The sequence below is a fragment of the Trachemys scripta genome, chromosome 8, assembly GCF_013100865.1.
Source record: "Trachemys scripta elegans isolate TJP31775 chromosome 8, CAS_Tse_1.0, whole genome shotgun sequence".
Classification (NCBI taxonomy): Eukaryota; Metazoa; Chordata; order Testudines; family Emydidae; genus Trachemys; species Trachemys scripta.
The window spans coordinates 84,616,179-84,629,285 of NC_048305.1; the positions used below are offsets into that span (position 1 = coordinate 84,616,179).

At 43.8% G+C, this 13,107-nt stretch overlaps 1 protein-coding gene across 2 annotated transcripts in view; it reads right to left on the minus strand.

Annotated features, from left to right (window-relative positions):
- Positions 1-13,107, minus strand: part of AK5 (adenylate kinase 5) — a 217,196-nt gene that overhangs the window by 36,811 nt on the left and 167,278 nt on the right. The window lies entirely within an intron of this gene.

Genomic DNA, 13,107 nt, shown 5'->3' on the forward strand with positions numbered 1-13,107 from the left:
CCAGAAACCATCACTAAAGTGGCAGTCCCAAATTAAAATGGCAATAGCACAACTCAGTGAAAGAGATACTGTCATGTTTCCCTAAAACCGTGTGGAAAGATTTTCTTATTTATATTATAAATAACTTATATTTTATTTAGGAAGGCCAAATTTTTCAAAATTAGGTGCTGAAAGACAGGCTTCTACATCCACATTTAGGAACCCAAACTGACTTTGGTGGGAACTGTGGGAGGTCTGCCCAATTATGTAGGTCTTTAAATATGAATGAAAAGGCAACTGTAGGCACTGAGTTCTGAAAATGCTGACAATCTTTATTTCACTAACATTTGCACATATCATAACCAATCACTAATATTTGCATTAAACACATTCCATCGTTTATAGACCCAGTTTTTTCCTCAGCATACACATAATTAGAGCTGGCAACTAACTGATTTTTCAGTTCAGTGGCTGAGCTGAAAAATCTGGGGGAAAAAACCCTTTTTTTTTGATGGACTTTCCCCCCCCCCCCCCTCACCAAAAACAAAACAAAAATGTTCTTTTTTGGTTAAATAAAATATTTCACTTGGCATTTGTTTTGGCAGCTTTATATATATAAAGTCCATCAAAAATTTTTTTTGATATATATAAATGTTTTTTTTGAAAACCAGCTAAATTTTAAAACATTTTGTTTAGATTTTTTTCAGACTGTTCCCACCTTCCCCCGCTTTTTTTTTTTTTTTTTTTTGCCAAAACTTCGACAAATTCACCCAAATTCATTAAGTTTTGGTCAAGCCAAAACTGAATTTTTTGGTACATAAGCTATTTGCCAAAAAATTAATTTCTATTAATTAATGAACAAATTGAAGAGCAATAGAAATGGGCAGAACTAAAACTGAACACTGACAACTGTAATTCTGCCACTTTCTAACTTTCATATGCTTGACTTTGCAAACCAAATATTCTTTTAACTGGGGGTTTTGTATATAATTTCTAAGGATTCGGGTTTTTTAAAGAAAAAAGGTAAAAACAAATTGAATTATGTGCAACTATAACACCATCCAATATGTACTATCATCAGGATTGGAAGCCTGAACCGTCAGCACAGCATAGAGTAGAGGAAACTATCACTTTAAGATACAGGACTAACTAAATTAGCTGGCAGTGGCTGGTATTCCAGAGGGGAACAGAGCACTGAGCTCCTATAGCCCCAAAAGAGACAGAGAAACAGAGTGAGTGAGTGTGTGTAACTGAGCTGCTGGGGCCACATGCTGGGTCTGGTTTGGGTGATGAGGGGAAGAGGATGCCCAACAGGGGTGAAAGTGGGCTAGTACGGGCCGATACAGCGTACTGGTAAGAAGCCGGTACCAGCTCGTACACAGCCCATGTTAAAGTGCTGCCGCGGCTGCGCTTTAACGTCGCTATCCTGTTTGCCTCCCCCATTGGCGGCCCTGCCGGTAGGGCGCTACTGGCAGGGCTGCAGATGGGAGAGGCAAAGGGGCAGCGACGTTAAAGCACTGCGGCAGCAGCCAGAGCCCCGGGCCCTTTTAAATTGCCATGGGAGCCCCAGGTAGCAGGGCCCAGCCAGTGCGGATGGGCTGGCTGGGGGAGGCTGACTCCAAACCCTGCCCCTTTCACCTGAGGCTTGGCCCCCACACTGGTAAGAAAATAATATTACTTTCAGCTCTGGTGCCCAAGAAACAGACTGACTGAGAGGAGCCTGGCCTAGTGCTTCCCTCCCCTCCCTTTTCTAAATGGGACAGTTCAGATCCCCAGAATGGAAGAGAAAAGATGTGAGGAGGGAGAGAAGGAGGGAACACTGGGGCTAGATGCCAGTCTCAACAAGGCTTACTCACTAGGAGATGACCAGGAGCAGGAAGGTTGTTCTTGTCCCATGCAGTGCCCCCAAGGGGGCCTGAACCACTGGGGGCCATGTGCCAGGATTGGCTGTCCCACCATGCCCTGGGCAAAAAACACACACACACACACACACACACCACAACTCCTCTCCCCACAGCTGCTCTAGCAACTCCCCGTACAGAGTATGCTGCTGCTGCATTGGTGACAGAATCAGCCCAACCTCAAAAGGTGTGAGCACTGTGCTTGTTATTTTGGCAGGCTTCCAACATTTTCTTGACGACTGCAAGTGATAGTAATGGCAATTTTTAATACTTTATATCTCAGCAAAAGCTTAACAGAATTTCATGTGACAAAAAAACAGCACTTCACTAGCCTGAGGGAGTTCTCCATGCCGCAAACAATGGAGGCGTCAGAGATTCTCAAAGAAAAAGTTGCAATAATGGGAAATATAAGGTAATCTAAATAAAGGGGTCACTATCAGCTGCCCCCATAATATGATTACATTTTTGGATAAATTTTCACAAATTTGAATTGTAACAGTTATTGGGAAGTAGGCTGAAGAAATAGCAACAACTGAAATGGAAAATAAACAAATATTGATGAAGGTGCTTGCAGTCTTCCTAGAATAAGGTCATTTAGACAGTCAATTTTATTTTGGTTGTTTTATTTAGCATATTATCCATAAGGACCAGAAAGTGACATTTCAAGCTGACAATAGCAAGCAAAATCAAATAAACCAATTTCTAGTTTTGCATATACCCTTCCAAATATTTCTTGCTAGATTCAACAGATATCTCTCATTTTTAGTATCTGCCTCACAAAAAGCTTCACTTCACTTATTTGTCACTGTATGACTTTTTAAATAAATAAAAAAGAATAAAATCTTAAACAGCAATGCTGGAAGTCTTTTTCGGGGAGGAGGGGGGAGGAGAGACGACACAAAATTTAACATTTTCCAACTACTGCAAAAGTGGAGAAAATGTAAACTTCTGGTGCATGGTCGATCAGATTTCCATGCTGTGCTCTGATTCTACCAGTCACCATTGCAGATGTCTATGGTCCATTCCAGACCCCTTTTTTGACTAGCTTATGTTGTCACATTAGATAGCTCAGTGGTTTGAGCATTGGCCTGCTAATGAGTCCAATCCTTGAGGGGGCCATTTAGGGAACTGGGGTAAAAATCTGTCTGGGGATTGGTCCTGCTTTGAGCAGGGGGTTGGACTAGATGACCTCCTGAGGTGCCTTCCAACCCTGATATTCTATGATACTACTAAGAAAAAGGGCAATGATGTCATTAAAACATTTGAATAAGGATGCATTACTTACAAAGCTCATACAATACAGAGTCGAGAGAGGATAAACAATAATAAATAGTGCTATGGAAACAAATCCAGCTGCAGAACTGCAAAATCAGGACTGCACTATTCCCAATACCATGGCCAGGAAGTAGCTCATAAGTAGACATACAGCACCTATAACAGTACTAGTTTTTCCTCACAAAACAATATTGGATACAGAAGAGGAGAAACCAATAGTAAGATTCAACATAGGAAAGGACAAGTGCAAATATATACACTGTAGTACACTTGTTCTCTTTCACTTTTACCTTCTCACCCTTGAATTATTAAAGAAAATAAATTAAATTTATTTAGTATTACCTACAGGACGTTTACTCTTCAAAGTACTTTACAAACATTAACTAACGTAACACTTGAGTTAGGTTGTGCTTTTCATCAGAGCAAAGCCCACAATAACCCCTAATTCAGGCGCCCAGTCTTGTGCCATACCTCTCTTTAGGTGGATAAGAAAAGCCCAAGACTTCAATATCCTTGGGGCTCAAATTCCCTTGGCTTCCCTACTCCTTGTCAGAGAGAGAGAGTGTGTCTGTGTCTGTGTGTGTATAGAGTACAAGAGTCCGCAAGTGGGTCCTTAACCTGTTCCCCCCGCCAACCAAAACGTCACACGCTAACTTGTTTTCAGGGAAAAGGAATTATTTTTGTGCACAAAGACAGAAATAAATCTACTCATCCAAATGCAACACGTTTTCATTTGCCCTGAGAGTTCAGGCACCAACACTACAATCCAATAACTATTATTTGGAAAAGCATACCAGCCAATGACATAAAAAGGCGAATTCAAATAATCCCACTACATTTCAGAATGCGTATTTCCAGTAAGATTGCAGTAATTTACTAAAGAGTAGGGGTTATTAATCTCTGTGCTCTTTTCTGAAGTTCAAGAAAAAACAGAGGGGCATGGACATGCTTTCAGATGTGCCAAATTCAACTCAATTTACTAGGCAAGCCTGAAATTTGGGGGTAAAAATTTGGAAAAAACCTGCCAAACCATTATTTGGGTTATATGCAAAAACAAAATGCCATGGGTATTTTGGAAATCATCTTGTTTATTCTGAGCCTGATTGTAATCTCAGACTGGTGAGAGTCAGGAATAACTCCCCTGAAGACAATAGTCGCACCAGTATACAGTTAGCATAAATGAGAGCAGAATCAGACTTACCATATCTATCTCTAGTGAAAACGCATTAGTGTAAAAAGCGTAGTGATGTTATGTAAACTATCATAGTTATTTCACAAGATAAAAAAAAATTCTGTATCTGTATATGGATTATCCAAATTAGACATAAATTATGCAGTAAGGTTCCTTAATATAACCATCTAAGAATCACAGGAAATGTTAATTGATAACAAAGCCACATGATAACTGTACAGCTCCTAAACTGGGGAAAGTAGGTGACAAAAAAGGGCTAAAGCAATCTTTTTAGGGGAACAGGAGGAGTTGCCATTTAGAACATAAGCCACATAAGATTAGAGCAAAATGCCAGCGCAAGCCACAGCAGTAGAAGGTGAATGCCATGCAGAGCATCTAATTTTGAAGAAGCACCAGGATGGGTCTAGGGTTGCCAACTTTCTAATCGCACAAAACTGAACACCCTTGCCCCACCCACTGCCCGGAGGCCCCGCTCTTTTCTGAGGCCCTGCCCCCACTCACTCCATCCGCTCTCCTCCATTGCTCGCTCTCCCCCACCCTCATTCACTTTCACCGAGCTGGGGTAGGGGGTTGGGGTGCGGGAGGGGAGGAGGGCTCCGGCTGGGGATGCGGCCTCCAGGATAGGCCAGAAATAAGGGGTTCAGGATGTGGGGGGAGGTGTTGGTGTGAGTTCTGGGAGGGAGTTAGGGTGCGAGAGGGAGTTCTGACCGGGGGCAGAGGGTTGGGGTGTAGGAAGGGGGGGTTGGGGTGCGGGCTCCGGCACCTTACCTCAGGCAGCTCCTGGAAGCAGCCAGCATGTGCCTCTGGCTCCTAGGTGGAGGCGCGGCCAGGCAGCTCTGCGGGCTGCTTGCGCCCACAGACGCCGCCCCCGCAGCTCCCATTGGCCATTGTTCCCGGACAATGGGAGCTGCCAAGCTGGCACTCTGTGTCAGAGCAGTGCGCAGAGCCCCCGTGGGCGCCCCTGTGCCTAGGAGTCAGACATGCTTCCGGGATCTGCACAGAGCCAGGGCAGGCAGGCAGCCTGCCTTAGCCTCGCTGCGCTGCCAACTGGACTTTTAGGAATATCAATATTAGGTTTACCTCTTGCAGACTTTACCAAGTTTATTTTAAAATATTAAGCATTTATGTTTAACATATATAAATGACACTGCCTCTCCACTCCCTTCCCTGCATCCCATTCCATAACGACCAAGACTCTCTCCTCCTTTTAGGTCTACTTCAGACCTCTCTTATATACCCTCTTCCAGAGTCCAACCCCTCCATATTTTCCCCACCTCCATGTTTGAAGTCAGTAGCAGGTCATCAGTGAAGTTGGTTGCACCATCTATTATTCAGGTTGCCTGACACATTCAATTATAATGGATTTCTACATGGGGAAATTTACTGGCAGAGCTATACCAGTGTAATTATCTGGCATAGCTATGCCAGTACAACTCCATGCGTGGCACTTTTATTCAGGAATAGGAGTGCCATTTTCTGATTGCTCTTATACCATGTTCAAAGCAGCATAAGCTAAACAGAAAAATGCACCGTTATACCAGAAGTGTCCACATAATGAATTATACAGACATAGCTATGACAGTATAATTATACAAGTATACCTGTTCCAGTAAATTTCCCCATGTAGACAAGCCCTAAGACCCGTGTTTTAAATTGCTTATAATTTTGCCAAACTTTAACCATTTGGGCTGAAACTTTCCCTGCCAGGTATCTGCCTCAGGTTGAAAATTTTTGGAAAGTTTCAGCAGAACTGAGAGCAGGGATCCTGTCTCTCCTGTGCCCTCAATGACCCTCCTGCCAGCACACAAGCAATAAGGAGGAGGAAGCTCCTTGACTTGAATGCTATGGGGACAGGAGCTAGAATGGGGGTGAGAAGGAGGATACTGGGACAAGGAACCTGGTGAGACTGTGACTGGCAGTTGAGGGAGGGAGAACTGGGACTTATTGGGAAGGGGACTAGGGGCTCAGGCACAGGACAGATTGGGCAAGGAGACTGGGTACTGATGAAGCAGGGTGGGGCAAGGAGACTGGGAACCAGTGGCTGGGGGTCGGAGAGGGGAAGAAATTAGGATGGGAGGGGCTGAACACTAAACCTGAACAAAGAGCTATGAAACCAGACAAGACTGGGTCTGTGTTTACAAGGAGACTGGGAGCCAGTGGGAGGGGCAAGTGTTGGAGGGAGTGGAGACCCAGATCTGACAATGAGCTAGGGTGCAGAGGGAGAACTGGGAGTGGCTGTCCAGAGAGACTGGGACAAGGAAACAGTGATGGAGGAAATTGGCACTAAGTGCCCATGGGAGTTGGGGAAAAGACTGGAGTCCAGGGGGCAAGGGAGAGACATATTGGATGAGGGAAGAAAGGGAGAACTGGGACTGGGTGGGCAAGGGTACTGAGGACAAGGAGTTGAGGCAATGGGTGAAGCTGATGCTGGCTGGGTCAGGCGATTGGGGCTGGGATGAGGAGCCATGGGGTAGAGAAAAGACAGGACTGGGAGAGAGACAAGTTACATTTACACAGCCCTCCCCTACTCCCCCCAAAAACATGTTAAAAGAACATCAAGGTTGTAAACAAAGACACTCAAAAGTTAGGAAGCACCAGTATTTAGGTTGCCTGTGCATCCTTAATTTAGCCCCTTGTGAATATGCATTGTCTTCAGTTACATGATCACATAGTATTTTTTCAATTTTTAAAATTATTTCTAAATTACAGGGGATCTTCAGCCCATTTGAAGTTTTGGAAGCAGAACCAGACCTCCCAGTCACTAGCAAAAAAGGTTGTGGCTCAGTCCCTGAAGACGTTTAAGATAATCCTTTGTTTTCAAAGTTAACTGCCTGGTCAATGAACCAATACAGAACTCCTTTCAAGACAGACAGATATTACAATTATGTACTGCACAACTTAACAGAAACATCAAAATTTGTTAATGGAATAAAAAGCCAAAATGAGTCCCTGCTTGTAATAGAAAACAATCTGTCAGGAATGGGCCAGTTCTGTGGAACTTATTTGCTCATAGAAAGGAAATTTTCAGATAAGAACAAATAAATCTTTCTATTTTCTCTTGTACTAGAGGTCCGCAAATCTAATTCAGTTGGGTTGGGAGAGAGAGAGACAGAGAATTATATTCTAGATAGGACACCAGAAACACCAATATTAAGGTTGTCCAACACTTTCCATTCTGATTCAAATATTTATAAAACTTCTATCTGCTTGGAAGACTAAAGATTTGAAATAAATTTTGTTCTCTTTTCTTTGCATTCATAATATTTTTTCTATAGCTGAATATTGGTAGAGCCTATAATTCCATAATAAATTCTAATGCTGCTCTAAATCTCAACACATCATTAATACATTACCTTTGACACAGAAACCCACATGTTATTTAGCAATTATGGATCTTGGTAAGTTCCAACATCAGGAGAATTTTAAATTCAGAAAGTAATATACTAAGCTTTAGGAAATGAAGAAATTCAGAGGACTAATTCTCAGTTTTAGATATTTGGTCCCTATGTTGATGGTGGCACAAAGAAAGTCACAAATAGGACCATCCTTCTCCAATTAAAGTCAGTGGCAAAACTCAGGATTAGGCTCACAGGACCATATCCAATATCCATTGAAGTCAATAAAAGGACTCCCAATACAGTGAATTCAGCAGGAAGATTAAAAAGGTAACTTTAACCTAAAACATTTATTTCAGTTAAAACTAACTCTTTATGCACATAAAAAATAAGAGTTGTCTGATACATTAATACATAATAATCTGTCAAGATAACCAGATGCAGACTAAACCAGTGTTTTTCAAAGTTCGGGTCGCGAGCCAGTACTGGGTTGCGGCATGTAAGGCACTGGGTCGCCTGGCTCAGCACCCAGTTACCCTAGCGGCTCTGGTCAGCACCACCAACCGGGACGTTAAATGTCCCGTCGGCAGTGCTGCCCAGCTAAGGCAGGTTAGTGCCTACTTGTTCCGATACTGCGCTGCGCCCAGGAAGCAGCCAGCAGCGGGTCCGGCTTCTACACAGGGGGGCCACAGGGCTCCGCACACAGGGAGGACGGACGACGACGCTGCCTGCGGGAGAGAGCCACATAGAGCCACTTGCGCGCCTCCGCCTAGGAGCTGGACCTGATGCTGGACGCTTCCGGGGCACAGCGTGGTCCACGGTGCCAGGACAGGCAGGAAGCCTGCCTCTGCACCCCGGCTGCGCCGCTGACTGGGAGCCATTGGAGGTAAGTCCACGCCCCAATTCCCTGCCCCATCCTTGACCCCCCCCCAAACCCCTCATCCCCGGCTCCACCCCAGAGCCTCCATCCTCAGCCCAATGCGCTGAGCCCCTCCCACACCCTGAACCCCTCATTCCTGGATCCACCCCACAGCCCTCACCCCTACACCCCAACCCTCTGCCCCAGCCCTGAGCCCCTCCCAAACCCCTCATCCCCAGTTCCGTTGAGCCGCAGGCATCAACAATTTTCTTTAACTGGGTCCCCAGAAAAAAAGTTTGAAAACCACTGGACTAAACAGCCTCACAAATCAGACCTTTACTCCTATCTACTATCATACTATATATTCTCCTCCTCCTCCCCACCCATTTTATCATATCATCACAACCTTATGTCTGCCCTCTAAACTATGACATATTGTGAGTGTGAAACATAACCCATCTGCTAAACAGATAACCCATCTGCTAAACAACTTTGCTCTTACCCAACATCACTTGTGCACAATTACAGAAATAATGTGTTTCAAATATTTAAAATTATACAGTTATTAAAGTTTACTTACAGTAACTTCATTACAGCAACCATAAGTCAATATGTATTCATTAAAAATAATAGAGGATTAAAAATAAACTCTTAAAATAATATTCAAGCTATGTTTAAATCAGTAAAACCATCTAGAAACACTGTTATTTCCTAATAATTTTATCATTATAGTATGAGGAAGATACCAAACTTCAAAAGCCATTTAAGAAGTATTATCAGATTTATTAATTCCTTGGTTACATTGGGTGGATTGGAATGGTCAAAAGTTATAAAGTACTTATCAACCCTGATATTAATTATGGTTGAAAAGTAAGGTGATGGTGCTTTCCTCCACTCTTAAATGCCCTGTGATAAGTCAGTTTTTATTTTTATATATATATATATATATATATATATATATATATATAAAAAAATAGATAAAAATAAATAAGAGAGAGAGAGGAAAAAATACATGATTGTGGAAGAGTGTGGCAGCATGGGAATCACTGTTAGAAAGACACACTGATAGCTACTTCATAATCAGTTACCAGGCTGACAGCAATGATTTATCTTCAGAATAGTGACTGAAGACCAGAAAACCTATATGCACTGTTGCAGGGGTGGGCAAACTACGGCCCACAGGACCGTCCTTCCTGGCCCCCAAGCTCCTGACCCAGGAGGCTAGCCCCTCGCCCCTCCCCCGCTGTTCCCCCTTCCCCGCAGCCTCAGCTCGCTTGCTCTGCCGCAATGCTCTGGGCGGCGGGGCTGTGAGCTCCTGGGGCAGCGCAGCTGCAGAGCCCGGCCTGACCCGGTGCTCTGCGCTGTGCGGTGGTGGCGGCAGTGTGGCCCAGCTCCAGCTGGGCAGTGCGGCTGTAGCGTCACCAGCCACCGGTGCTCCAGACAGCGCGGTAAGGGGACACTGAGCAGGGGGGTTGGATAGAGGGCAGAAGAGTTTGGGGTGGTGGTCAGGGGGAGGGGTGTGGATAGAGGGCAGGGCGGTCGGGAATAGGGGGTTGAATGGGGGCAGGGGTCCCGGGGGGGGAGCAGTCAGGAAGGAGGGGGCGTTGGAGGGGGGGCAGGGGTTCCGGGGGCAGTCAGGGGACAGGGAGAAGGGGTGGTTGGAAGGGGTAGGGGTCTGGGGGGGCCATCACGAATGACAGGAGGGGTTGGATGGGGCGGCGGGGATCTGGGGGCAGTCAGGGGACAGGGAGCTGGGGGGGTGGATGGGGCAGGGCCCGGGGGGGTTGGATGGGGGAGGAGTCCGGGGCAGGGGGGCAGATAGGAGGTGGGGGCCGGGCCACAACCCCCTCCCCTAACTGACCTTCCATACAATTTACGAAGCTGACGTGGCCCTCAGGCCAAAAAGTTTGCCTGCCCCTGCACTACTGCATATCTTTAAAGCCCTAATTCTTTTAATGTTCAGGACCATGTATTTGAATTGGACTGACCAGAATTAACACGCTGGCTTTTCATACACCAAACCTACATTTCAATTTCCAGACCCTCGAGAAGAGCATCTTGTACTAGAAAAGTGAAGTAAATGTATGTCTTTACTCTTTGCAAACTGTATTTAGTGCCATGCTTATACTATTACAAACAATATTCTAATTTGTTAATATCTGTTGCGATATAGGAATTATCCAACCAAATCAGATGAATGGTCCATCATTTTCAAGATGATGTCTCAAAAAGTGACCAATATAATTTATTTCAAAGAAAAGTGTTTATAACAATAACAATAATAACCCCCACACTCCTTTAGACAAATATGCAATAGCATACCTATAGAGATGTTTCTTTCTAATTCCTGGAAGTTAGTAAAATCATCCCTTGTGCCAGTCACTAAGTTTTATCCTAGCAAGTGTAACTGTGAATATTACTCATACAAGTGTCCAATATTTTTTAATCTTACAAAGCTCATGCCTAAATAATACCTTTTGGAAATAACTTCCACAGGCTAATTTGGCATTATGAAGAAAATATTTCTAGGTGTTTTATAAATATAATTTTTAAAAACACTTCTACATCTAATTTGCCTGGTACTGAAGTAAGGCTCACTGATTTATCATTCCCAGGATCAGCTAGCTCACTTAAAAAAAAACAAAAACTCAGGGCTTGTCTACTTTACAGCGCTGCAACTTTCTCGCTCAGGAGGGTGAAAAACACTCCCCTGAGCGCTGCAATTTTCAGTGCTGTTCCGTGGCAGTATAGACAGTGCACTAGCGCAGCGCTCGTAGCCATGCCCCCAGCACTGGTAGCTGTGCCCCTCAGGGAGGTGGTTGTTTTAGAGCGCTGGAAGGGCTGTGCCATGACTACACAAGCCATGTTAAAGCATGCCGCGGCAGCACTTTAACATTGCCAGTGTAGACAAGCCCTTATTTTTCTTAAATTAGAACTCAAATTCCACCACCACCCAAATTCCCAGTGATAAGTTGTTCATTTGTCCCCCCTTCATACAGGTAAATGTATCCTCCCATTGGATGGATTTTTGCACTCCCCACTCCCTTGAAATTGTCTGCCTGCCAAAGTTCCAGCTGAAATTTTCCCCAAGCAAATAACTTAATATTTTAATTATATACATGGCAGATTATTGTGCCACTGGCTTGAGCATACCCATTCAAAAATGATTGTCCAGCACGTCCCTTGAATTCAGTGAAAAGTCACCCTTGCTCCAACCCTTTCTGATGGCATTTATGATTATTACAACATACTGCATCCTCTGCCTGATGAGACTCCTACCAGAACAGCTGTGATTGCACTCTCTCTTCCAGGTCAATCTTGACTTTTAGGATATTGTTCTCTGGCCCTTATGTTGCCTAGTGAAAGGGGTCAGGAGTGACAGCATGCCTAGGCAACCTGATCGATCAGGGAGAACATTATGTCCAGGAATTATAAAATTTCTTGCACACTAGGGCAATCTCTATTAATTACTAATGTTCTAGCAGATTTTGTTGCTCCATTGTTTTCCTTTGACAATATGTTTGTATCGTTTCCAGTAGTTAAAGTCATCATATTAAGCTTTTCAATCCTTCAAATACATTTAGGTCACATGTAAATCTTGGCACTTAAGAGTAACAGGAACTCAACTGTTCCTCTTCCCCAAAAAAATAATGGGTAAGGTTAGGAAGTCTGAACTGTGGTATATAGCTCTTAGTCCATACATAGTAAAGTAAGGAGTTAGAAGTAAGCAAGCCTGCAGTAAAACTCAAAATACATAACAATACTGGGTAGGTGCTAGATAGCACTAATTATCAACAGTCCTGTAGGATGGCATTTCATTAGCATTCTACAGAGTTGTTGTAGCTTCTAGAAGAACAGGAGAACTTGTGGCACCTTAGAGACTAACAAATTTATTAGAGCATAAGCTTTCGTGGACTACAGCCCACTTCTTCGGATGCATATAGAATGGAACATATAATGAGGAGATATATATATACACACACATACAGAGAGCATAAACAGGTGGGAGTTGTCTTACCAACTCTGAGAGGCCAATTAATTAAGAGGAAAAAAAAAAAAACTTTTGAAGTGATAATCAAGCTAGCCGAGTACAGACAGTGTGATAAGAAGTGTGAGAGTACTTACAAGGGGAGATAGAGTCAACGTTTGTAATGGCTCAGCCATTCCCAGTCCTTATTCAAACCGGAGTTGATTGTGTCTAGTTTGCATATCAATTCTAGCTCTGCAGTCTCTCTTTGGAGTCTGTTTTTGAAGTTTTTCTGTTGTAATATAGCCACCCGCAGGTCTGTCACTGAATGACCAGACAGGTTAAAGTGTTCTCCCACTGGTTTTTGAGTATTTTGATTCCTGATGTCAGATTTGTGTCCATTAATTCTTTTGCGTAGAGACTGTCCGGTTTGGCCAATGTACATGGCAGAGGGGCATTGCTGGCACATGATGGCATATATCACATTGGTAGATGTGCAGGTGAACGAGCCCCTGATGGTATGGCTGATGTGATTAGGTCCTATGATGATGTCACTTGAATAGATATGTGGACAGAGTTGGCATCGGGGTTTGTTACAA